Below are 23,454 nucleotides of genomic sequence, written 5' to 3'. Positions count from 1 at the left end.
ACCAACAGCCATCTCTAGTTATAACATCCCTAAAAATTCAGCCCTGTTTTATGATGATTCCATTGAGTCTGAGCACCAGACCCCGAAAGAAACATAAACAGAAGTATCCAAAAGTAAAGCCAAATAAATGTTAGAGTATGAGGTTTTAAAGTGATACTACACTATCCAGCACTGTGCTTTTAAGTTTGGGATTTGTGGATGAGATTACACAAAATCAAAGGCAGGCTAAGGCATTCTACTATCATTACGTACTTCAATTGCCTTATATTGGGGCATTTAGCATTCAGTAACTTTTCAGTAACATCTTTTAAAGTTTTTTTTTCCTCTATATAAGATCAGTTTATGTACTACATAGCCTGTGATTAAAGTTCCAAATCCTCTGTGCCTGTAGAGTGAATCTATTTAAACTATAATTACAAATGCACACAGCCCCAAAATACTAAAATTATGCTTTTTTCTTGCTGTGTTGAACAAACAAAATATGATTACATGCACACAAGCCACAAGTTAATATGCTGAGCTTGTGCAATTCAGGTGCACGCAGCCACCTGAAAACAGAGTTTAGAAAGTTTTCTGTTTAACCCTCTGAATGCAATATACTAAAATTCCTGCTGCTCTAGCAGAAAAGCAACCGACTGTTCCCATGAGCCGAGCTGGAGCGCGAGCATTCAGCACACAGATGGCAATCGTCTTCACAAAAGCACCAAATTATATCCAGCATGTCAACTCGTATTAAAAGCTTTGGGTGTTTGTATTAATGAGAGTATTAACTGCTTCTCATGGGGGGAAAAAAAAAAAAATCACTTGACATAAGGCCAAACAAACAAGCAGGGGCTTGCTTTTGGGGCCTGCTAGTTTAAAAGCACTGGAAGTGCTAGTAAGGGCTTTTGATACCTTTTGAGTATACACAGAATGCGCCAGTGGTAACAAGTAAAAGCACCCCCAGAGAACAAAAACAAACAATATAAACAAACAAAACAAAACAAAAAACACATCATGGAAGTTTTAGGGTATGTATTAAAGCACCAAAAGACTAACTGAAAAACGAAAAAAAAAAAAAAAAAAATAGAGACACTGAAATTTTTAGTTGCCATAGCATACTGTGCATTTTTATATAATCAATAAGAATCACTCCAGTTCACTTCAACCACTGATGCAGCAATCCTGCAGTGTCACATACAACACAACCATAAATCTTAAGCTGCCTAAAAACCAATGAAAGAAACTTTCTTTTTTAACAGGACCTTCCTCTCTACAGGCAATTTTTCCCATGTCACTTTTATTTTCTGTCATGACTTCAGCTTTTCTCTCCTATCCAGAGCAAAAATTGTTAAATCGATCTCCATGGCAATAATCATGGGTGGTCCCTTTTTCACTCACAGGGGTTAAAAAAAAAAGAAAAGAAAAAAAGGGAAGACCAGAAGAGTGTTTCCAAATGTCTTATGAAGACACCATTAAAGAATAAGGTGGGTGTTAACATATTTTATGATAACTTATGTATTTCATGTTAAATTTACATAAAAATATATATTTAACACTTAATGTCAATAGTGAATCTGTTCTGAATGCGAAGTGTTATTTAATCTTTTGATGTTAAGATACAGCTGTACAATATCCACTAATCAACAAATCAGTGATCACTACAGTAGTACATAACGTGCCTTACCAATCCCTGCATCACACATGATCTCTGCAGACAAATGGTAGGTGGTGTTTTTCCTACTTAAACTTTTTTTTTAATGATTGCACTATGCGAGTTGCTGTTTTAATTAGCATTTTCTTAATTTAGCAACACAGCAGTGAAATTGGGTTAATTTTATATCATTATTCTATCGTAATGATTGCAGCGAACAATGATAAACAACACCGAATCCCTACTGCACCCAGTTCCTGCTAAATTCCTTATTTTCTCTCTTCACGCTTAAATAGCTGACTTCTAACTTAGGTTGTTTTCTCTACTCCTTGATGCCTACTTTAACTCCCTTCAATAACAGTGCAGAGCCTGTTCCCTTTGCACACCTCCCTGCACTCCAAACACATGACACTGCTCTACTGTGCACCTTGTTTTCTGTAAATTTCATAACCCAAACCTCTGTACACAACCTCTCCCCGCTCCAAAGCATCACCTATTAGCATTGTTTTTCTTGTATCCGTTTTATCCAGTTTTGTAGCCCTGGTTCACATAAGGAATAGACAGTCTCTATTTTTAACAGTGTGATACTCTAGTATTCATCTCCCTTGCCAGGACAACAAAAGGCAAGCATTGTAAAGCACAGTGGGGCGAGTGTAGTGAACACAGCTTTGATGTACAATGGCAATGTTTTCTCTCGATTGGAGGGGAGACAGAAAGCACCTGAGGTGATGCTGTGTTTGTGTCTGTGACAAAGCTCGAGAGAGAGCAATAAACGCGGGGGGGGAGATACGGGAGTGTGAAAAGGGTCACTTCCAAGCCAAACACCAAAGATGGTGCAGTGGCTTTAAGCTACAGACATGTTTAATTAAGTGTACCAGACTATTTTTCTAATCCCTCACCATAAACCATGCCTCCAAGGATCTGCTCTCTGCACATCAAGACTAAAGAGGTGCCCAAACACTAAGCTTTTTCAAAAAACAAGTCTTTATATTGGTTAATTGTATTGCAGTCTGGAAAGGGCTTTGGAGTATGCTGATACAGGTATGCAGGACACATGATGACCACTTGCTACCTGCAACTACTATTATTATTCCCTTCCCTGTCTCATACAATCACAAATTTACTTAATCTCACACCAGACTGACTTACATCACACTAGAGAGTTGCTACGACTGATCTGACTGGGTTGCATATTTGTATTCTCAAACGCATCTCCGTCAAGTAATGTCTAGAAAAGCTCAGGGATGGAGTCCCTGTGTGAAAACTGCTTAATTCTGTGTTCATGTCTGCTGCATTATGTGTGTGGATTGCAGTAGACCAAACCAAAACAGAGGACAGATGGCTGACTTGGGCAACAGTGGGAAGGAAGAATGCTCAGTGCATCATGAGAAGCCCACAGTATCCTAAGCCTAGCAGCATAACTAAAGAAGGGTTCAGGGTCACCTGATCTAGTCGTAACTATAAGCTTTATCAAAGTCTTAAGTGTGATCCTAAAAGTAGAGAGTGTCTTTTTCTGAATCCAAACTGGGAGCAGTTCAGGGGCCTGAAAGCTGAAGGCTCTTTCTCCCATTCTACTTTTAAATACCCAAGGAACCAGAAGATCACAGACTTGATTGTTTTGAATGAATTGTTTGGGGCGATATGGTACTATGAGGTCTTTAAATTAAAATGGGGCTTGATTACTAAGGACAATGTCCTGTATTTGAGGAGAAGGATTTTAAAGTAAATTCTGGATTTAACGTGGAGCCAATGAAGAGTAGCCAATATAAGAGAAATATGCTCTTTCTAGACTGTTTCAGTATTGTAAAATCACTCAAACAAGTGTTAATTCATTCAAAACAATCAAGTCTGTGGGACACAGACCATCAGTGGATTACTTTGACACTGAAATCTTAAAACTGGACATGTCTCAGGCAAGTTCAGAAGAATTTCCCACTCTTGTCCCAGAAGTCTTTTGCCACTATCTTATAAGATAAGAGAAGACTTTATTGATCCCACGGCGGGGAGATTTTTGTGTTACCTGAGCTCAGGTACAGATATCAGAAGGAAAATACAAAAAATACAAATAAAATACAAACATATAAAATAAGTAAGATAATACACTATATACAATGGTAGCATACCCAGTATGTGATTATGGATATGGTTGTGGAAATATGCAAGACATAAACTATAAACTATATAGTTATAACATAACTAGTCTAACACTACTATTCCTATGTATAATCGAGATCAGAAACTAGAGTGTCTATCTGGCTCTCATAATTAAGACTGTTAAGTGTTACTCACTAAAATAGCATATTCAAGGTTTCAAAATATGTGACTCTTTCTGACTACTTGTGCACCTCAATTATATGGCCTTGGACCAGACCATTATTGTAATATGGTAAGGTTCTGACCTGCGATGCATACCAGTTTATCAAAATATGCCAGCACACAGCACACAGAAAATCCTAGTATTTTCTGGCCACCACCAACCAGATTTAACAAGTACTTTGTCCACTTTCCTGAAAATTAAATTCGAGTTGAACAGTTGTAATAGTTGTTTTGGCACACAGGACATAAGCACTGCTGAGACACAATTGCAAGTGTTAATAACATGATTTCCAAGGAGCAGTCAAAAAATAGCAGCAGCACTCAAATCAGTCCAGACATGCACAAGGAGATATATATAGATATAGATATATATAGATATATATATATATATATATATATATATATATATATATATATATATATATATATATATATATATATATATGTAAATAAAAAGTTAAAAGGATACAGATATAGGATTGCTGGGTTGTAGGGTGGAGTTTCGCCCGCTCGTACTTCTTCATGATGCATCCCGTAAAGGCATAATTGGATTGGGATCTTGGGGGTTTGAATGCTGGTTCATCACCTTGGGCTCTATGCAATATTCATCAAGAAAAAATGTTCCTGACAATAATTGTCTTTTTTTTTGGGGGGGGGGGGGGTGTTTTAGATTTTTCTTTTTTTTGAGGGGGGGCAGCGGCCTTGCACTTGCGGTGTGTGTTTTGTCTGTAACTACGTTTATGTCCACAACAATGTCAAGTCCCAAGGTTTCCCAGGAGAACACCGTAACAGTGATTAATCTTTCTCTCTTCACCTGTCAGCAATCAGTGTATCAAAATGCAAGCTGTGGCATCTTCATAAATGAATAAATGACGCACCAGATACAGATCAGATACAGCTGCCTCAGTACAGCTGTCCAAATCATTTCTATGAAGTTGGCTACAGCTGGACCCCTCAATTCCCCCCAACAATTTCTTCTTAATATGAACTGTTCTTCCAGAGGATACTTAATTGTAAGGCAAACCGTCACTAACTATGGTCATTTTAATGGCATTGCATACAAAAAGCTATGACATCCACGTTGCTTACTATGGCATGAAATGTTGATAATTCAGAATAATAATACAGAATTCATTTTATTTAACGTTTATTGTTTATTCACTTTACTTTTACCTTCTACTTTTATCTAGGATATTATCTGGTCCTAGCCCTAAATACAGAATTTAACACAACCACAGTATATCAACGATATGCTGGCAAAAGGTCAAAACCCCTGTCTGATTATGTGTATTTATTATTCATTAAAGTAACTTGGAAATGATATACACATACTCTGCAAAAACAATACTTTCCCCAAGAGTTAAATCACTATCAACATTCTTCACTATCAACTGCATCACAATGTTCCCACACTACAGGAAACAAAGACTGGTTTCTTATCTTTTTGAGATTGCTGCGTCCCATTCATGACTCACAAAAATGTTGGATATTTTAAAAAGACCTGATCTGCAATGCTGATGTAAAGTAAGGCATCAGAAAATGAATCACAGAACAACAGCTCACAACTAAGCAAGTAACTGCTACTATTACTCACAATACAACACCCTCCAGGAAGTTATTATAATAAAGCATGTTTGACCACTGCAAGCTCAGGTTCAACAAGCCCTTACTTCTAATGCACTCCTTTACCTTAACTGGAAAATATGACGTCTATTTTACTGCGAACTGCAGATTCCTGTCAGAGAAACATTAGATCTTGAGTACACTTTATAGCAGTAGCACAAACATGTCATGTGTGTGCATTTTTACTAATATTTTTTACTCTCAAATAGCTAACTTGACAAGTGTACAGTGACCATAAGCATGCACAATTGGACTGTAGTTTAATACATTAACATGGAAGATAAACAATTCAAAATGACCGCTGTGTGTATAAATTGCTTCTTCGACTTAAAGCATTACATTATTTAAAAGGGGTAAGATTGCATGCCGTGCACTAGCAATGGTCCAACGCTGTATGAGGAAATAACCACCCAATGAACCAATACACTCATTTCATGTTAACACTTCACACTCTCAGAATATGTTGTGAAAGACTACGTTAGAAAGTGAGGAAACAAGAACACTGAGTCTTCTGAAACTATTCTACACCCATTCTTTTTTTGTGTAACACAAACCACTGCTGACTATTAACCATCCCAAGTTTTACCTTCTCTCTGTGCCTTCAACTCCATTTGGTTTTCATTCTACTCCTCCCTCGGCTATGGACCTGAATTATTCTCTTTGATCAGATCCTACATTGAAGCTCCCAACAGAGAACAGACTGATGTAGTAATAGCAATGCAGAGAGAGTGGTGCAATTCAATGCAGACCTGTTGAACAACTTCTATACCCCTGTGCAGATGTGGATAATTTACAGCATTTATTCTTTATTCATAGTCATCCTTTGACAGTGGCTTGTTTTTAAAATAGTATGTGCCTAAGTCTTCAATAAGCAGATCTCCCAAGTAATATCGCTGTAAATATGACCGTGTCATATCCGACTTTGAGTGCATACATTTGTTTCCTTTACTCAGGGGGCTCATTTCTTTTCCTCCGACCTCACAACAATCAAAAGCAATCCTGCAAAAAGGTCTCACAGTTAACAGACCACAAAGCCTCTCTTTCTCCGGAAAGCATGGGAGAATAAATGGAATTTATTAAAAAATATCTTCCGTAAAACATCATGTAGTGAAATTATTTTAGGCTTCTGAAATTGTGATTGTAGCATTAGTATCAGAATCTGTTTTTGTTTTTTGGGGGGTTTTTTTTGTCTTTTTCTTTTTTAAATCTGAGCCTTTTCAGACATCTTAGTTGACCACTTTGCTTAATGATCAGCATATAAAAACAAAAACAAAGATTTTGCATACTCCATCTACATTCCCATGCGTCTGCTCTGTGCACTAATGCTCACCGCATCTGAAGGAAACATTTTCCAGGACAGTTTGCATGTTATTCATTTTCCCTGACCAAGGATGTTCCATGATCTATATTTATCTACATTTTCCAAGACACTTGGGAACTCTTTAACAAGCTTCAAAAGAAAGTTGTTAAAGCTTCTCTGCTTCTCTTTCTTTCACATGTTTATTTGTCTGTATTACATAACTGTTTTGGCGTCATACCCACGGAAAAAACCAGAACAGTGTGGTGAAAATGAAAGTGTCAATACCTCAAAGCTACAAAGCCTTTTAATGCAGCAGTCCCCAACCTTTTTTGCCTCACGGACCAGTTTATGCCCGACAATATTTTCACGGACCGGCCTTTAAGGTGTCGCGGATAAATACAACAAAATAAAACTAGTACCGGTACCAAAAAAAGATTTATTCATAACACACGTGAAAAGACCCAGGAAAACCGAGTTAACGATAAAAATGATTAAAAAAAAAATAACGCTAAAAACCGATAAAAACCCTGAAAACCATACATTTCACACCTCAACCTCAACTCTCACGGACCGGTACCAAACGACTCACGGACCGGTACTGGTCCGAGGCCCGGGGGTTGGGGACCGCTGTTTTAATGAATATACAGACAAGGTCCATTTGAGTTCTTAGCAGCCATGTTTTAAAATCAGCCAACTAAGTTACGGTGGTGCTGTATATTCTCTATGATTTGAGGGTAGATAAAGCTGGAAATGTGCCATTTCGTGCCATCAGTGTGTTCTCCTTGCTGGCCACTGCTTTTGCTGATAATGTAAACAGTTTAAATACATCTTACCATCTGAGCTCTCCTGCTCATATTATATGGTTTTCTGCACCACAGGCTTCCATAGCTTGACATTTTACGCTACACTTCAGTGCCGATTTAGTGTGGCCTGAGCACCGGATGCCATTTCTGCATCCCCGACATGCAGATGATATCATTTCTTCCACATAAAACAGTGAAGCGCCGTACTCGCATCTGCCAGCAGCTCTTTCTGCCCTCCCAAGGTCGCGTTCTAACAACTGTAGCTCTGCCAAGCCAAAAAACAGCAGATTGGGTGAATAGATGTCCTGTAGCAAGTGTATATGACTGTGTGCATGTGAAAGCAACAAAGAGACACTCAACAGCAGAAAAACAGAATGTGTGCAGTATTTAATTCTCAGGAGACCCCTGTGGCATTCTGAGCCTTACATCTCATAAACAAAGAAGGATTTCCTTCAGCTGCAGCCATGTGTGTGAGAGAGGCTAAGAGAGAGAGAGGGAGAGAAAGAAGGGCACAAATGGATTAGGGGATGCCTATCATATTGCTCCCAACAACTGAATCAACTCCCAAGCACGCAACAGTATATTTGAAGACAAATACAAGACGACATAATATCTTTAAAGCCTAGATTTTACCAAGTACATGATCTGGTGATTTCACACGATAACCTTCCTTAAAAGCAAAAATATCCAACTTGAGTTATTCCAACGCATTAGTCTGTCCTTGAACAGATTTCATCGGCTCCAAGTTATGTCTTGTTGAGCCAAACTGTCACACAGACGGTAGCTGTGCCTGCTTTTGACTGAAGTTCAGAGAGGGCTGTCTTTGCAGCTCTTACATCACACGGAACTGTGATACAAGCCTGGGAAAATACAAGTCAAATAAAGTTAGTAGGCCACTAAACAAAAGTTGTAATCCAATTACTGCATAGATCATAAATATTCAGTAGCAGCAGCACGATCGGTCTATTAAATATTTCATACAAATCAAGATAAAACTGGGTCATTTGACTAATGGCGTTGATTAATCAATTTATACGATTAATGGAGCAGCCCATGTTCAGAGGCACATCAAATACTGCTCAGCAGTTTGTAATAATTGAGGTTTTCAGGCAAGGCTAATGCTGGTGTATAACAATTGATGATAAGATCTCTAATGCTAATGGAACTAAAGGGCTGCCAGTTTGGGCTACATAACATTTTCAGATTTGTAGCTAAAACCTGCAGCTGCATATAGATGTTCTGTGTTATGTCTTGTTTTCTTCACCGTGTAACCGTGACAACAATTTTTAGCTTCTGTATTGTATAAGCCGTGGAGCAGGTGGCACGTTTTCACAAGAGTTGAATTCCATCCATATAATCCATCCCATAATGCATGCCCCAGCAAATGCACACTGTCTGCTCTTACTTTCTTTTTCTCCATGCAGTGTGGGGATTTCCTTTAATCTCAAGGACTTCTGAATCATCTTGTGGGAAATTACTTAGAATCACATACCCGGTTCTCTGCAGACTAAAGTCACAAGGTATTGAATAAACTTCCTCTCAAAGTCATATTGATGAGAATTCAATAAAACCCTTCAAGATAAGCAGCTAGGCAGTGGGGCAAGCTACAGTGCATGCCCTTGGTGCACAGTTGGCTACGAGTGCATTATTTTAAATCTAATAAATTGTGAAATAGACTGGTTTTGCGGATCTAGGTTTGCATCTATGCTTATCTTAGAGACATGTAATCTGGAAAAACTGCAGTCCCAAACACAGACAGAACAGTCTCCAATCAGTTAGGCTCATCTCAAGACCCTTAACTTCCAGTTTGTCCTCCGTTACACAGTTCAGAGCTAAAGATGCTGAACTTGTGTATCCGTATTGCAAGGACTTAAGGGCTGCATGGCTTCACTATGCAAGGCTGGTACACCCACACACATCACAGACCACTGCTATGCAAGCCTGGTACACCCACACACATCACAGACCACTGCTTCCTGTGTATGTTATTGGTAAATGATGCCAAATAAAATTTGCAATCATATTTTTCTGAAGAGAACTACTAGATGAGATCGGAACTAAATTGGAGAGATGTATTGATAGCTGATTCCATCATCCATACTTATATACCTGCATAGTAAATTGTGTGTAAAGCAGTCCCTCTGTGGTATGAGGAGGTTGATGCTTCCTTACAAAGAAAAATCAGTGTTTTTTTGTTGTTGTTGTTTTGTTTTTAAATACATGCAAACTAATCTAACCCTATAACATGCCACTGTATGTACTAGGGCTGCCACGATTAGTCGACTAGTCACGATTACGTCGACTATCAAAATCGTCGACGACTGATTTAATAGTCGACGCGTCGTTTGAAGCTTTGTAAGATCACAAAAGACGCAGGAATAAGTAGTAGGATTTAAGAGTGTAATAACGGACTGAAACAGAAGATGGCAGCACTGCATGTACAAGGATGCCAGCTGCCGTTACACTCCGAAGAAGAAGAAGAAGCAGTGTCCCAGAATTCATAGCGCGGCCCTGCTCAGTTTTCAACAATGGCGGCAGCTAGTTAGTTTTAATATTACTCTTATTAATCTTTCTGGGTCACAAAATAAACGTTCAACATATTTTCAGGCGAGAATGTAGCTGTGTAAACCTTAAATATCTGATCAGTTTATCAAGACACTGCATATTTTCAAAAGCGCTCCGACGTTTTCGGAGACGTCTGTTACCCACTAGCTCGATAGCTAGCCGGGGGCAAGGCTCACTAGAGCCCGTGAGAACACCGGACTCCCGGCAAATCGTTTTCAAACCCACCACCGTCTTTCGCTACTCAGGTTAAACATATATAAGTCACTTAGATAACTTAAAAATGTTATTGTTTGGCCTTTTTTTTTAGTATTTTATTTGTTCCTGAGTAAATCGGTTTGGCTGAGATTAAAGTTATAGTTTATACACGGCCGAATAAACGTCAAGCAGACAACTGATTATCAGAAGTGTGAGATGTTCGAGAATATACTCCGGTGTCCCGTTATATTTTAGATATCAAGGAGTTTATTAAACTTTACCGAAACAATCTGTAAATCTCATTAAATTTAATAAACTATCATCTTGTCTTTATTTTTAGTTAGCACATACCCTAAACACTTAAAACTGTAAGCTAATGTTATATAAGAGCAGATGCTGCTGGTGCAATAAGCTGTACGTTTTACGTCCAATGGATGCATGATCCGATTAGTCGACTAATCGCAAAAATAATCGGTGACTAGTCGACTATCAAAATAATCGTTTGTGGCAGCCCTAGTATGTACTAGACAAAGTAAACTGACACAGGCTATGTCCACACGTACCCGGGTATTTTTGAAAACGCAGATTTTTCTATGCGTTTGCACCTTTCGTCCACACGTAAACGGCGTTTTCGGTCAGTGAAAACGGAGATTTCTAAAAACTCCGGCCAGGGTGGATATTTTCTAAAACTCCGTTTTTGCATTTACGTGTGGACGAGAAAAACGGAGAAAACGCAGCGTCAAAGGTGTGCGCCTTTTTTGACGTCACAGTGTGCGCCACGTTGTTGTTTCGATGAAATGAATTTCTACAATACTGTTACTGTTAATTGTCCTCTCTGCAGTGTTTAAATGCTTACATATACACACACAGTTACTGTCCCTCCACACATACGACTCGGTTCTGCTTCTATGCCCCAGCTTTGTTTACTATTTCCCACCGAGGCTTCTAGACTTCTGATTGGCCAACATTTCTACACGGTTAGGAATATAGCGCCACCTGCTGCTTTGGCATGTTCCTAGCAGCGTTTTCCTTCATTTCTGCCTTTACGTGTGGACGGGATTATTTTTTAAAACGAAAACGGAAAATCTCCGTTTTCAAAAATACCCGTGTACGTGTGGACATAGCCACAGTTATCTACATTTGCACTCAGAGGTACTGTGTGCCCCTAATAATCAGAAATATTTGGCTTATAAACTCTGAAAGATGAGTGAAAGCTTAACTGACTCACAGAACGGAGGCAAAGCAAACAGCTAGATTGTTTGTACTGGTAGGGCAGTGGATCTTTTGGGAATGTTAGGTGAATTTTCATGAGTCAGAAAAAAAAATAAAAACAATTTCCTATTTTCCAATTCAAATCATCCCGTTTGTAAGAGGAAATATTTTCATTTCATTTGCAGCCTACAACTGAAAACACAGTCATGTTTTTAGCTGAATATAAGGGCTACAGCCTGCAGCCTATTACCTCTGGAAGATTGGAACAGGGGAAAGCAGCTCGTATATGTATCAGCAGAAATAACAAAATCTGACTACCAGCAACTCCAAGGTTAATACTATTAACAATGCATATCAATGTTCAATTGTTAGAATTAACTCTATGGTTTAATGAGAGAATTACTTCTTTACCTTGGTTTAAGTCATAAACCAGTGACTTCCTCAAGCCTTCACTGGCTTGCAAGAAAAAAATTTTCCCTAAATTGTAAAAACATTGAAGGTCATGTTGTAAGTATTTTTTTTCTAAATAAGATTATTCCCATTTTTTAAATTAATCTTACTAGGTTTTGATGAGTACAGCCAATTAGCGAAATTACTGGACACGTCATTCCAACCTGTAACAGTGAGAGGTGTGTAATTTAGGAATCAAAGAACGCAGCAGCTGCAGTGGCATGAATGGCAGGTCAAGAAGCCTTCACACTGAGGTTAGAGCCAGGGCAGATCGAGTGAAGAATCTATATGTTAGTGCTGGCTGAAGTTCATCACTAGCAGGAATAAAGAACAGCTGGAAAAAGATCATTCGGCATTTGAGGTAGTACATGTCTGTGTGTATGTTCCTCGGGCCAACATTAGAGTTAACGATGCTTGAGTAATTTTGAGTAAACAAGGGGGTAAATCAGTAATAAAGAAAAGTAAACATCATCCCAAATGTTTCATAGGGCTATTATCTTTTTTAAAAGATTATTTAGCTTGTTTAATTTTATATTTAACATTTTTAAAAACAAAATCACCAAATCCCAAGTGACAAGTGACAAGATTATCTCATAAAAACATAGCCAATGTCTCTTCATTGCAGAATGTGTGCAGAATAACTCATCCATTCAGAAAAACTAATCACAAATATGAATCATAATGTTTACTAGAGTGCGAGTGCCTTTCACAGTGTCCATAGGAATGGTGAGAGCTTGTTAATGAGGCTGAACCACAGAGGGATGGGAGTAACGTGGGCTGCGATGCTCGGAGGGGAACTTGGATTTTTCTGTGAAATACAGATAAGCAAAGCCCTCATGCTCTGTCTGCACGCCGCCTGTTTCTGCATCAGTACAGCCAAAGGGGAAAACGTTCACTTAATTAAATCAATTAGAGCATGAAGGGCCTGTCGAAGCCTCCGCAGAAAAACAACAGGATGGATAAACTCACAGAAAGTTCAAGTTTTTCCATGAGGCATATAAATTTCTCTTCATTTCACGACTTTTAGATGTTGAAGTCATGCAAATGGTCTGGATAAGATGATGCTGTGGCCTTTAGTCTTTTAAGTTCTTTCTAATCAGAGACATGAAGGGTAAAGAGCGCATCAGTATTTGATCACTAATATTTTTACAGTTATTTTCACTTTTGATCAATCTAATGACATTTTAGAGATGCACAAATTTTGATACAAAACATAAAATGTGACTTTTTATTTATGTCATTATTTGCACCCAAAGTAAACTGAGATGTCAAACTTTTGTCCAAAATTTTAAACTCTTAAAGAAAAGTGTTAGGTTTCACCCTCACTCAGGTTCTCTCTCCACAGGCCAAGTAGCAATTTTCTGCTATGCAATCTGAACCCCACACCTGCTTAAGGAACATGTGGGACAGCGGTGGAGTCTTGATTACTGTTTAATGAGCAGTTCACCAGAAGGTTTATAAATTTAAAGTCATGTTTCTCCATAGAGTGAAGCGAAGCTGAAATCATAATCTGCACGGTAATCTCCCTGAAGACCTCAGAAGCTTTACATCTCCCAATCCTCAAATCTCCATCTAGCCATCATTTCAGTAAGAACCTGCCAACGTATTGCCTCAAACTTGATAGCTGTCTTCAGAAATATGCCGTCTTCTCTTTAAAATACAACACAATGTCCCTAACTTGCACTCAAACTCGCATCTCAGGTCTCAACCTCAAACTGCAGATTAAAAACTGTGTAGTTTTGACTCTGTGGATAAGAGAATGCAAGACTGAGAAACTGTGCAATTGTACTCTAACCAGCTTTACTCTCTCACAGCCTCCCTCCCTCCAGCACTCACCCCTGCCACCTCCCTTTCATCACAGAGCAGGATTAGGCCTGATGCCCAGTGGTGACACAAGGACACTGAAGCCAACAGACTGTTAGATCCGTTGTTGGGCATGAATTAGGAACTCGAACCGGATGGAAGGGGATGGAGCTGGGAGGTGATGATAGAAATGAAGGACAAGAAGGAGAGACTAGACAAACTCAAGGAACAAAAGAGCACAGGAAAGACAACTGAAACTCTAAACTACTGATAAGAAGCGAAAAGTAAAGTCGTCGAAAAAAAGAAGCCAAAAGTGACAGCCTGGGGTGTGGTGTAAACTAGATACTAAATCTTTAGATGCTGATGTTTCAACAGGTGATGTTTCTCATGCCTTTGTTAGCCCATCATAAAGTAATATAAATAAAGATGTAGTGCTACCGGAATAAAGGCATGAAAGTCTCTGATGTTGTAGTTATAAAGGACTCTGGGCAAAATTTAAACAGCATAAAGCAAAAACCAGACTTCAGATAATACTATTCACTGGTAAATCTCATTACCTGAGCCATCTTCATTACAGTAAAGACTTTAAGTCTTATCTATATAGACTAGGACCCAATGCATCAAATGTACTCAGTTAACAATTTATCAGAACAAACAACATGAAAGGTGTTTGTTGATTTTGGAGGGGTCTGTGTGAGCATTTAAGACATGCAAACTCTCTTGCACTCTGACGTTTATGGACCTGGGCTGGTGGTGAAATGTGGAAAAAGCCTGATGTTCCCACACAGTCCTCTGTGCAGAATGAACTAGTCTGTTTGTCACTCCAAAGGGCTTTTTGTTTTTGTTTTTTTAATCCTCTCCAGGAAGTTAAAAATTAAATCATCTCTTCCAGCAGACATTTAAAAAAAAAAAATTCTCCCTGTAAAGTCTTGTGTGATTTGGCGCATCTCAAATAAATAAACGAATAATCCAAAAAGGAGCTATATCAATGCTGAAACAAACAAGAAAAGAAGGTCAAATATTCCCTCCAAACAAAACTTATAAATTCTAAACACGCAAATCAGTCCGTGCATGATTACATTACTCTGCCCATCAAAAAGTCACCTTAGCAAATATATTGCCCATCGTCGGTTATTGGACTTTCTACTGTCAGTTGGAAAATTTTTACATATTGCCCAACCTTAGTAGGTACACACCTACCTGTTAACAAAGAATCATTCTGTCTTGATGATGAGATATAAATCTTACTAGATCTGATAGAATAAAGCCTCGTGCCTAGATTATACTGTTACAGACACTTACAGCTGGTGGCCTGACGGCCAATCACTCATTCTGTTATACTTTTTTGAAGTCCACTGGCTGGGGGCGCATGAGCCTTGGAAAATACAAGTCAAATAAAGTTAGTAGGCCACTACACAACAGTTGTAATCCAATTACTGCATAGATCATAAATATTCAGTGAATGAAGCAGCCTGGACAACGGGTAATGATTAACCTCATATCCAATCTGATCATAAAGCTACTTTTTAAACTGGGCACTGTAATGTAAATTCTCTAAACAAATTTGCATGGTTATGCATGGTTCTGCATGCAGACATCCATATAGACCCTTGTGCTCACTGCTTGATGGCGAAATTTACATCAGGTAGACCCAAAACATAGCGGATTTGCAGATATGGAAAATATTAGTGGTGCAACGGATCACGGTTGATCCGTAATCCGAACCCATCCCACTCCACGGTTCGGCACGCACGTGATCCGAAGATTCGAAAAAGAAGAAGAAAAAAAAAGTATGCGTATGGTGTGCGTGGTCAGTCTGTCAATCGATAGTTATGGCCAGCGCTAGCGGTCCAAGTGGAGGAGCAGAGGAGTTTGCGGTATTTAAGCAGCCCTTTGCTGCCCAGTCTGACCGGGCTAAAGCTATTACAAAAGCTATTGGGGTGTTTAGCTGCAGACGGGAGGCCATATTCCGTTGTGCAAAACAAGGGGTTTAAACTATGATGAACGTGCTTGAGCCCCGCTATGATATCCCGTTGCACGTCCACTTTAGTGGCAAGATCGCTCCAAGCATGTATGAGCAGGAAAAGTTTAAAGTTATGGCTGAACTGTCCCAGGCATCTTCTGTTGCCCTAACTACAAATGGGTAGACCTCCAAGGACAAGCTACGTGACTGTGACAGCTCATTATGTCACAGCGGAGTGGAATATAATGAGCAGTATGTATTATTGTAGGGTCTACCTTACAATATAAAGCACCTTGAGGCGACTGTTGTTGTGATTTGACGCTTTATAAATAAAACTGAATTGAATTGCGTGGTAGATACAAAGCCCTATATTGTACCATAATTTGTTTTTATATAATTGCGTGGAATGAGTCTTGAGTTGAATGTTTTTAACAGGCAAAAAATACTTCAATAAGTAAATGTTAAATTTTTTTCTTTTTTCACTGATCCGAAAATTGATCCGATCTGTGACTTAAAACCGTGATCCGATCCGAACCGTGAGATTTTTGATCCGTTGCACCACTAGAAAATATAATCAAGGCTTCAGTCAAACAGGCCTAGAAACCAGTTGATAATCCCCTGGCAATCGACCCCCTGATCGTTAGGGAAACAAATGTATTCCTAATTGGCAAGTGGCTGCTGGAGACATCTGGCCAACCAACAGGTAAAATTAGTTGCAAAGAGCGTGACGCACCAACAAACTCTGTTTTGGTGGCTAGCTGATTGTCACAGTCAACCGTAGCTTGCATGGACGACATTGACTTGTCTGCAAACACTCGTCAACTACTTCCCAAGTGGTAGTAAGAGATAAAGTGAAAAAAGAGAATGTTCGCCTTCAAAGTAATATCTATGCTTTACCATTACAACTCCAATAGCCAGCAACGTTCAACAACCAGTGACCAGTGGTTGCCATTATCTCTGGCTAGCTTCTAGGCTCGTGTAACTGGAGTCTTAAATAGCCAATGGGATTGAAGCGGACACGTTCAGATGCCATCAGATTAACAGAAAGAGAGGAATGAATGTCTAAATTTTTGCTTCCAAAGAGAAGAAATAATAATCATGATAGATCAATACATTTTTTCCATTCAGTTTAGCTATAAAACTCAAAGTTGAAACTCTCACATTTTTTTTCCAGGTGCAGCTAAGATTACTAAAGAAGAGTTTTAATCAGTAAGATACATATACACTTTACTTGGTGTAGATGTATCTTGTGTCACAAAGTTTATAAAGTTGAACCTGTTAAAGAAACTTTAACAGTTGCCTTTGCTTAGGATCTCTCACATGGTTCACCATCATCTGCATGCAACATTAACCGTCAAGTGCAGGATCTCTATTGTTTGCATAATGGTCACCATGTAGGTCTTCCAAGGCCCAGCCTACCGCAGCCATAAACAGTATAAAACAGACACAGCTTTCATGTTGGTTAAATAAACCCAATGCAGAAGTCCCTAACAATCTGCATCTATCTGGAAGACACCAGATGGTGATAGCTCCAGTTGCAAAGAGATTTATGGTTCTATTAAAGTCTATGGGAAAGGGTTTTTCATTCCTGACCTCTGTAAAAGCTTTTCTACAGAGTTTATGGGCTCAGTCACTAATTTTAGGTTATACTGAATAAATATTAAGTCGGTTTTGAAAAGAAAAGCTACTTTTCAGCAGCTCCCTTAGTGACAAGCGGTCACCTCAGCGGATCTCTCCATGTATTTGATTTGGCAGATTTTTATGCTGGATGCCCTTCCCGATGAAACCCCCAAGGGATTTGTGTCTCCCCCCGGCATCAAATCAGGGATCTTTTGCTTGTTAGGCAAATGTGCAAATCACTACACTGTGAAAAATCATGTTAAAAAAAAAAAAATCATTGCACAGAATAAGCAACACCTTGGACCAGATGTAGCACACTAGGATAAGGAAGGGGAAATTCTTATGATGATCACTTTATACACTAACAATATCTGTGCATAACTTATCTTTCCATTTGTCTATATTTGTTAAAATAAACCACAGTGCGCTAAAGTGACCGACTGACACTTCCATCCCAGAGCCATGTTTATCATAACATTAAAAAAAAAAAAGAAAAGAAAAAAAAAAAAACATTGATGGGCTGGAGTGACGTGGTTTGAAGGAAATAACACCAACTTTAAAAACAAACAAAACCCAAATGAAGAAAGATTATATTTAACCAACAAGACCACACACACACACACACACACGGTAACCTTCCTGAGCCAGTTTAAACAGCAGCATGAATCAACTTTCTTCTCTTACATTACAGAGTCACAGAAAGGGGGCCCACTGTCATAACTGCATGTACTGTCAGTTTAATGGATAACTATTCCCCAGATTACAGATGATTACAATGACAATGAGATGGCCTTCATCTTGCTTCCATCATGATTCTCTTCAGAAGCATTGCTCAGTGTCTTCTTGCAGCATTTATTAATTCTTTCTTCATTCCTACTAAGCCTTTTCCCTGAGGGACATGAAATGTTATGCTTTCCACGTGAAAAAAATAAATAAATCCTTTTCCATGGACGTTTCCCCCCTGCTGTAGGCTCCTGAAAATATTGCTGGAAATAAATTTCTATTATTTTGTTTGGGAGGTCTACACAAAAACCTACGTTTTACACTTTCTTCACATCGTTCTAGACAATGTGAAGAAAGTGTAAATAAAATTACCCTCACTCTCCAAGAGACAGCCCATGTAATATAGGTCATAAAATAAAAGAGGATGACGCAATAGGCTTTAAAACCCTTTTCTCACAGCAGGCATAAAAATAAAGATATATTTCGCCTGCACTTGAAATCTTAAATCATTTAACTACCACTTATGTTATTAGACTATAAATGATTCATTGCTACATTACAGACAATTTAAGATCGCATATGATCGACTCAGCGCCTTCTTCACATTTAAAAAAAGAGAGAGAGAGAGAAAAAAAAGACCACTTCAAGTACAAATCACATAAATCAGCAAAATAAGAAAGAAGCAAAGCATCACTTGCTCGGAACAAAGTCATTTTCCACTGGCTTCCACTCAAAACAACAGAGGAAAAAAATATTGTGCGGGCACAGCGCGGCAGTATGCAAGGGATATTTTTTTTTTTTTTTTTTTTTTTTTTTCTTTAAGGCCCATTAGGCATACACAAGAAAGACGAGCAGAGTAATTAGTTGCAGCTCATAAAAGTGCAATCAAATACACAGAAGAAAGAGGATTTGGATTACTCTCTCATCTGTAAGAAGAAAAAAAATGCAGCTCAAATGACAAACGTGCACATGTTCCAAGTTTGATAGGGGAAGTTAAGACAAAAAATAGCAATTTGTCACTAAATGCGAGGGCGATCTACACGCTCGTATTTATATCAACGTCACATATACTAAGAAATATTCATATTACATTATTTTCTCTAAATCGGCACCAAATGTTTATGCAATCATCTGACGTCCAGAGTATTCTGTTCAACATTTGCTACGAGCTGCCTTCATATCAACTTAAAGTGACAAAGCTCATGCAAGGTGGAAACAAACAAAGTCATATATTAACACCAGTGTTTGTTCTTTCTATCAGATTGGATATGAGGTTAATCATTACCTGTTGTCCAGGCTGCTTCATTCACTTAGGCACATTATGGTAGGAAAAACCATGCATGTTTTAATATCCAAATGCTGAATCACACACTGGTTAAAAAAAAAAAAAAAAAATAGCTTCAGTTCATCTCCAGCATTTAACACTTGGCAGACTATTAAAGGGGAAGTTCCCACAGATTGACTCTTAAAATTTTTGACTTTATTAATTGATGATGGCTGCCTGAACGCACCATTGGTTTCAGTCTCCGCAGCACATGGAGGCAATTTAATGTGTGTCATTTTGAAAAGGGCTCTTCTATAAGTCCAGCTTATAATGAAACATGTCAATTATAAATTCTTGAAAGGAGAGGTAATGAAAGACTCCTTTAAATGATGCAATTGGAGCAACCAGCAGTTAGAAAAAGCCCCAAATAATTGGTTTACAAAGATTTTAAAGAGGGAAAAAAGCAGCATCTGCAAAATTGACTTAATCAGCTTTAGATTAAAATGACAAAATTGCTTAACATGTGCACACACTTGGTAATCAATGATTCCTTCAAAATGTACCTACAAAATATGCCTTAGATCAAAACCTCATTTAAAAACATACATGCAACAGGATACAGCAGGTTTGCAACAATTATCTGACTCACTTCTACATTACTTTCTCAGTTATAACTGTTTATAAGTCGTAAAATAAAATTCTAAAAAAAGGCACGGCGTGAGTTATTTTAATACCGCTTTTTTTGATTGCCAATCAAAAATGCAATAATATTCAGCTTACAATCATAGAGGATCAAGAAATGCAGCAAATATTCACTGAGAGGTGGAATCAGACCCAAATTACCCGATCACCGTAATTCCCATAACTAATAGTTTCAGGTCAAATTTAGGGTTTAACTGAACCACCACATAATCTACAACACTCATACTAAATGTTACTTGAGTGTGAAGTCAGCCCGAAAAGCTCACATTTCCACTGAGTACATGCAGTTACTGCACTTCTCGGTATCATTAGCAGTCTTTCTAGTTTTAGTTTCTGATATGCTGGAAATGCAAAGCACTGAAACTCGCGTTCTCTCTTTGCTTTGTGATGTAATGGACGTTTATGCAATTCACACTTTATCGCTCCATTATTGCACATGCCTACACGGCATACCTGTCACTTCTGAGTGAACCTTGTCCTAGACTCAGAGCTAACATGGTGCTCTTGTCAGAGGGTGTGTCGGCAGAATAGGTGTGCCACGCAAGTGTACCTGCATGTTGAAAAAAAGAAAAAAGAGAAACTGTGCTTTCTTATAACCTCAGTCCTTGCATTTGCATGCAAGTGCAAATTTCCCCCCGTCTTCTAGAATAAAAGGGACTTTAGTTATGGACAATAACTGCCACAGCAAGACAGACAATGCATGCTATTCTCTGCTGCTATTGATGAGGAGGACGCACGGTGTAGTTACCATGAAAAGCCACTAGACATTCAACATTGACAATCTCGGCATGTGGCACCAGTCGCCAGTCTATGGTGTTTTGGCAAATGTGGTTCATTGTGTAAGCCACTGCGTTTTTAAACAGGCCTGCTGACAAACGCAGTGCATTGTAAATGTAAAAAAAATAACATGAATTTATGTGTGGATTTCTATTAATTTGAGATATAAATGCGAGAAATTACTCAAACAAGAGCAGCTGCCTGAGAAAACAGTCTAAAGGACCTGCCTGAGGATTGCTTGAGTAGCTTGCGCTTACAGGCCTTTAAGAAGTGGCCCCGCACAAAAATTGCTAAATGGTAAAGTTGATAAATTGAAAACCATTTAGTCTGGCTCTAAAAATGAAAAAAGAAAAATATCACTGTTTGTGTGGCTAGTTAACAGCAACCACTCAAACGCAAGGAAAAACCGAGGCTGTAGCACACAGCGTCCAGTGAAACCACCTCTGAGTGGACAAAGACCCAGCGTCAAACCTACAAAGTGGCACGAGCAAGCTGCCGTTTTTCTTTACCCCAACTTTTACTTCAGCTTGTAATGACATTTTTCGCGGGCAAATTTAACTAAAAACGGTTGTTTAAGCAGCACTGAAATGGCCAAAGCGACCGGTCCAAGTGCACCAACTTAACACAGTTCATTTGCGGTTACAAGGCTTACCTTAGTGTTCACTCCAGTGAGAATGGGCAAACAGCGACACGCTCAACAACAAACCCCGAACCAGAACCCGCCAATCAAATTGTAAGTTAGGGAGCCCGCGCGAAAGCCGCAAAGATAACCCCCTACATCCACATATCCACGGGTTTCTCTATTTTTTCTTTCTTTTAAAACAAGAATCGAGCATGAAGTGTCCGACCTATTATCGCTTGTTTTTTCCGTCGCAGGCTGACTGCCTCCACCTCAATCACTCGTTTCAAGCTTGGTCTATGGGGCTGCCAACTTCCGCTCTTTGCTTTCAAAATAAATTCTTCTGGGCGTACAGACGTTGCAGTCAAACGAGCTGAATTTGAAATCCGGAGGAAATGGTGATAGAAGTTTAACTTCCAGGTGGGAAAAATAGATTTTTAATAAATGTGTTTAGATTTTTAAAGTTTTTAAGTTTTTAAGTCAGATATGTCTTGTGTTTCGGTTTATGCCTTTTTTTTTTTAAAATCTCCAAGTAACCAGTATTTTATTTAATAAGTTAATTCAGATGATTCGTCAAAATATCTGCCCTTAAAGGTGTCTAGAAGCTTCACAAAGACTTGTTTCCAGAAGGATTCTGGGTCTTCTCCTTCATCTGACTGCTCCTTTTAGGGGGTCACCACATCAGATGCTCTGGCTCCATCTCACCCTATTCCTGACATCCTCCTCTGTCACACAACCAACTTCATTACATCCACGAATCTTCTCTGTCATCATCCTCTTTTCCCCCTGCCTGGCAGCTTCATATCCAATATCCTTTGTTCAACCTACGACCTATCTCCCTCTCCAAATGTCCAAACTCTCTCTAATTCTATCTCCAAACTTACCTGGTCACTCACAATGAAAAATTTAGCATCTTCAACTCCCTGTCCTTTTTGTTCATCTCCAAACCCCACATAACAGCAGGTCTCACTACCCTCCCAAGGTGGCTGTGGCTAGGTGTGAAAAGAAATGTTAAGCAGGATGCAAACAGAGATTATGAATTTAAAAATATTTTATTTTCTATTTTAATTTTTATTCAGTTTTCTGTTATTCATGTTTGCGCCTACAATTTTCAATGAAATTTTGCTTCTGTGTTATCCAAGTGATCTAAGACGACTAATGCTTTTATTTCGAAGACACCTTCTTTGATTTCCGGTTTGATTTCGTTGAGTGCGCTCAGCTTGATCGCCGGTCCCCTTGGTGACGTCACCCACACCGGGACTCGTACAGGACAACGCCGAGAGAAAGGGAGAAAATGTGAGGTACTGTGTCGCCCCTTGGCGACCACACTGGGAAAACGGATGTATTTTATTTTATTTTTACATGCAAAGTGGTTTTTTTTTTCAATAGCCTGCAAGTGATTATCTTGAGTAAACTCATAAACAAAAACTTAGTATTGATGAGTTCATCAAAAAGTCCCTGCTCGCCCGTCAACTATGTAATTAATCATACCAAAGTATTCGTCGTATATTACACAGTAAACTCCATTGTTCACACACTAAATTTAGACTTTGTGCGGTTGTTTTCTCATCTGTGTGTTCCTTCTCACGGTTTTCATCACTCAGATGGTGTGCTATTTACAGAAATAAATCATCCTACACACTTGAAACTGTTAAAAATAACACGAGGCGGAAAAGACGTTGCATTTAGCTCATGTTAGAGTGAAAAAAAGAGTTAAAAACAGTCAAACACCTTGACACGCTAGAGGTTCAATGAGCAGGTCTGATATTTACCAGTACTAAGGTTTAGTAATCAAAGAGCAATCAGATTAAAAGCAATCAGAGCAAAATCCCCCCCGTTGTATTTTATGTTTGTTAGACACACCTAACATACAGTATATGATCTCA

The 23,454-nt window shown here is 38.8% G+C and overlaps 1 protein-coding gene across 3 annotated transcripts in view; it reads right to left on the bottom strand.

Annotated features, from left to right (window-relative positions):
* The window catches only part of nck2a (NCK adaptor protein 2a), a 40,716-nt gene extending 18,800 nt beyond the window's left edge, over positions 1-21,916 (bottom strand). The window contains exons 1-2 of one of the 3 annotated variants that reach the window (XM_019353244.2): positions 21,602-21,892; positions 19,492-19,577 (exon numbers count right to left, since the gene is read on the bottom strand). The gene's annotated coding sequence lies outside the window, so the exon portion shown is untranslated. Of the gene's footprint in view, positions 1-19,491; positions 19,578-21,601 lie in introns of all 3 variants that reach the window. The other 2 variants (XM_005457822.3, XM_003452952.5) reach the window with 2 other exon arrangements.
* Between the last annotated feature and the right edge of the window lie 1,538 nt (positions 21,917-23,454).

This window comes from Oreochromis niloticus, linkage group LG16 (genome assembly GCF_001858045.2).
Source record: "Oreochromis niloticus isolate F11D_XX linkage group LG16, O_niloticus_UMD_NMBU, whole genome shotgun sequence".
NCBI lineage: Eukaryota > Metazoa > Chordata > Actinopteri > Cichliformes > Cichlidae > Oreochromis > Oreochromis niloticus.
The sequence above is the reverse complement of the archived record's forward strand: the minus strand, read 5'-3'. Positions and strand labels throughout refer to the sequence as shown.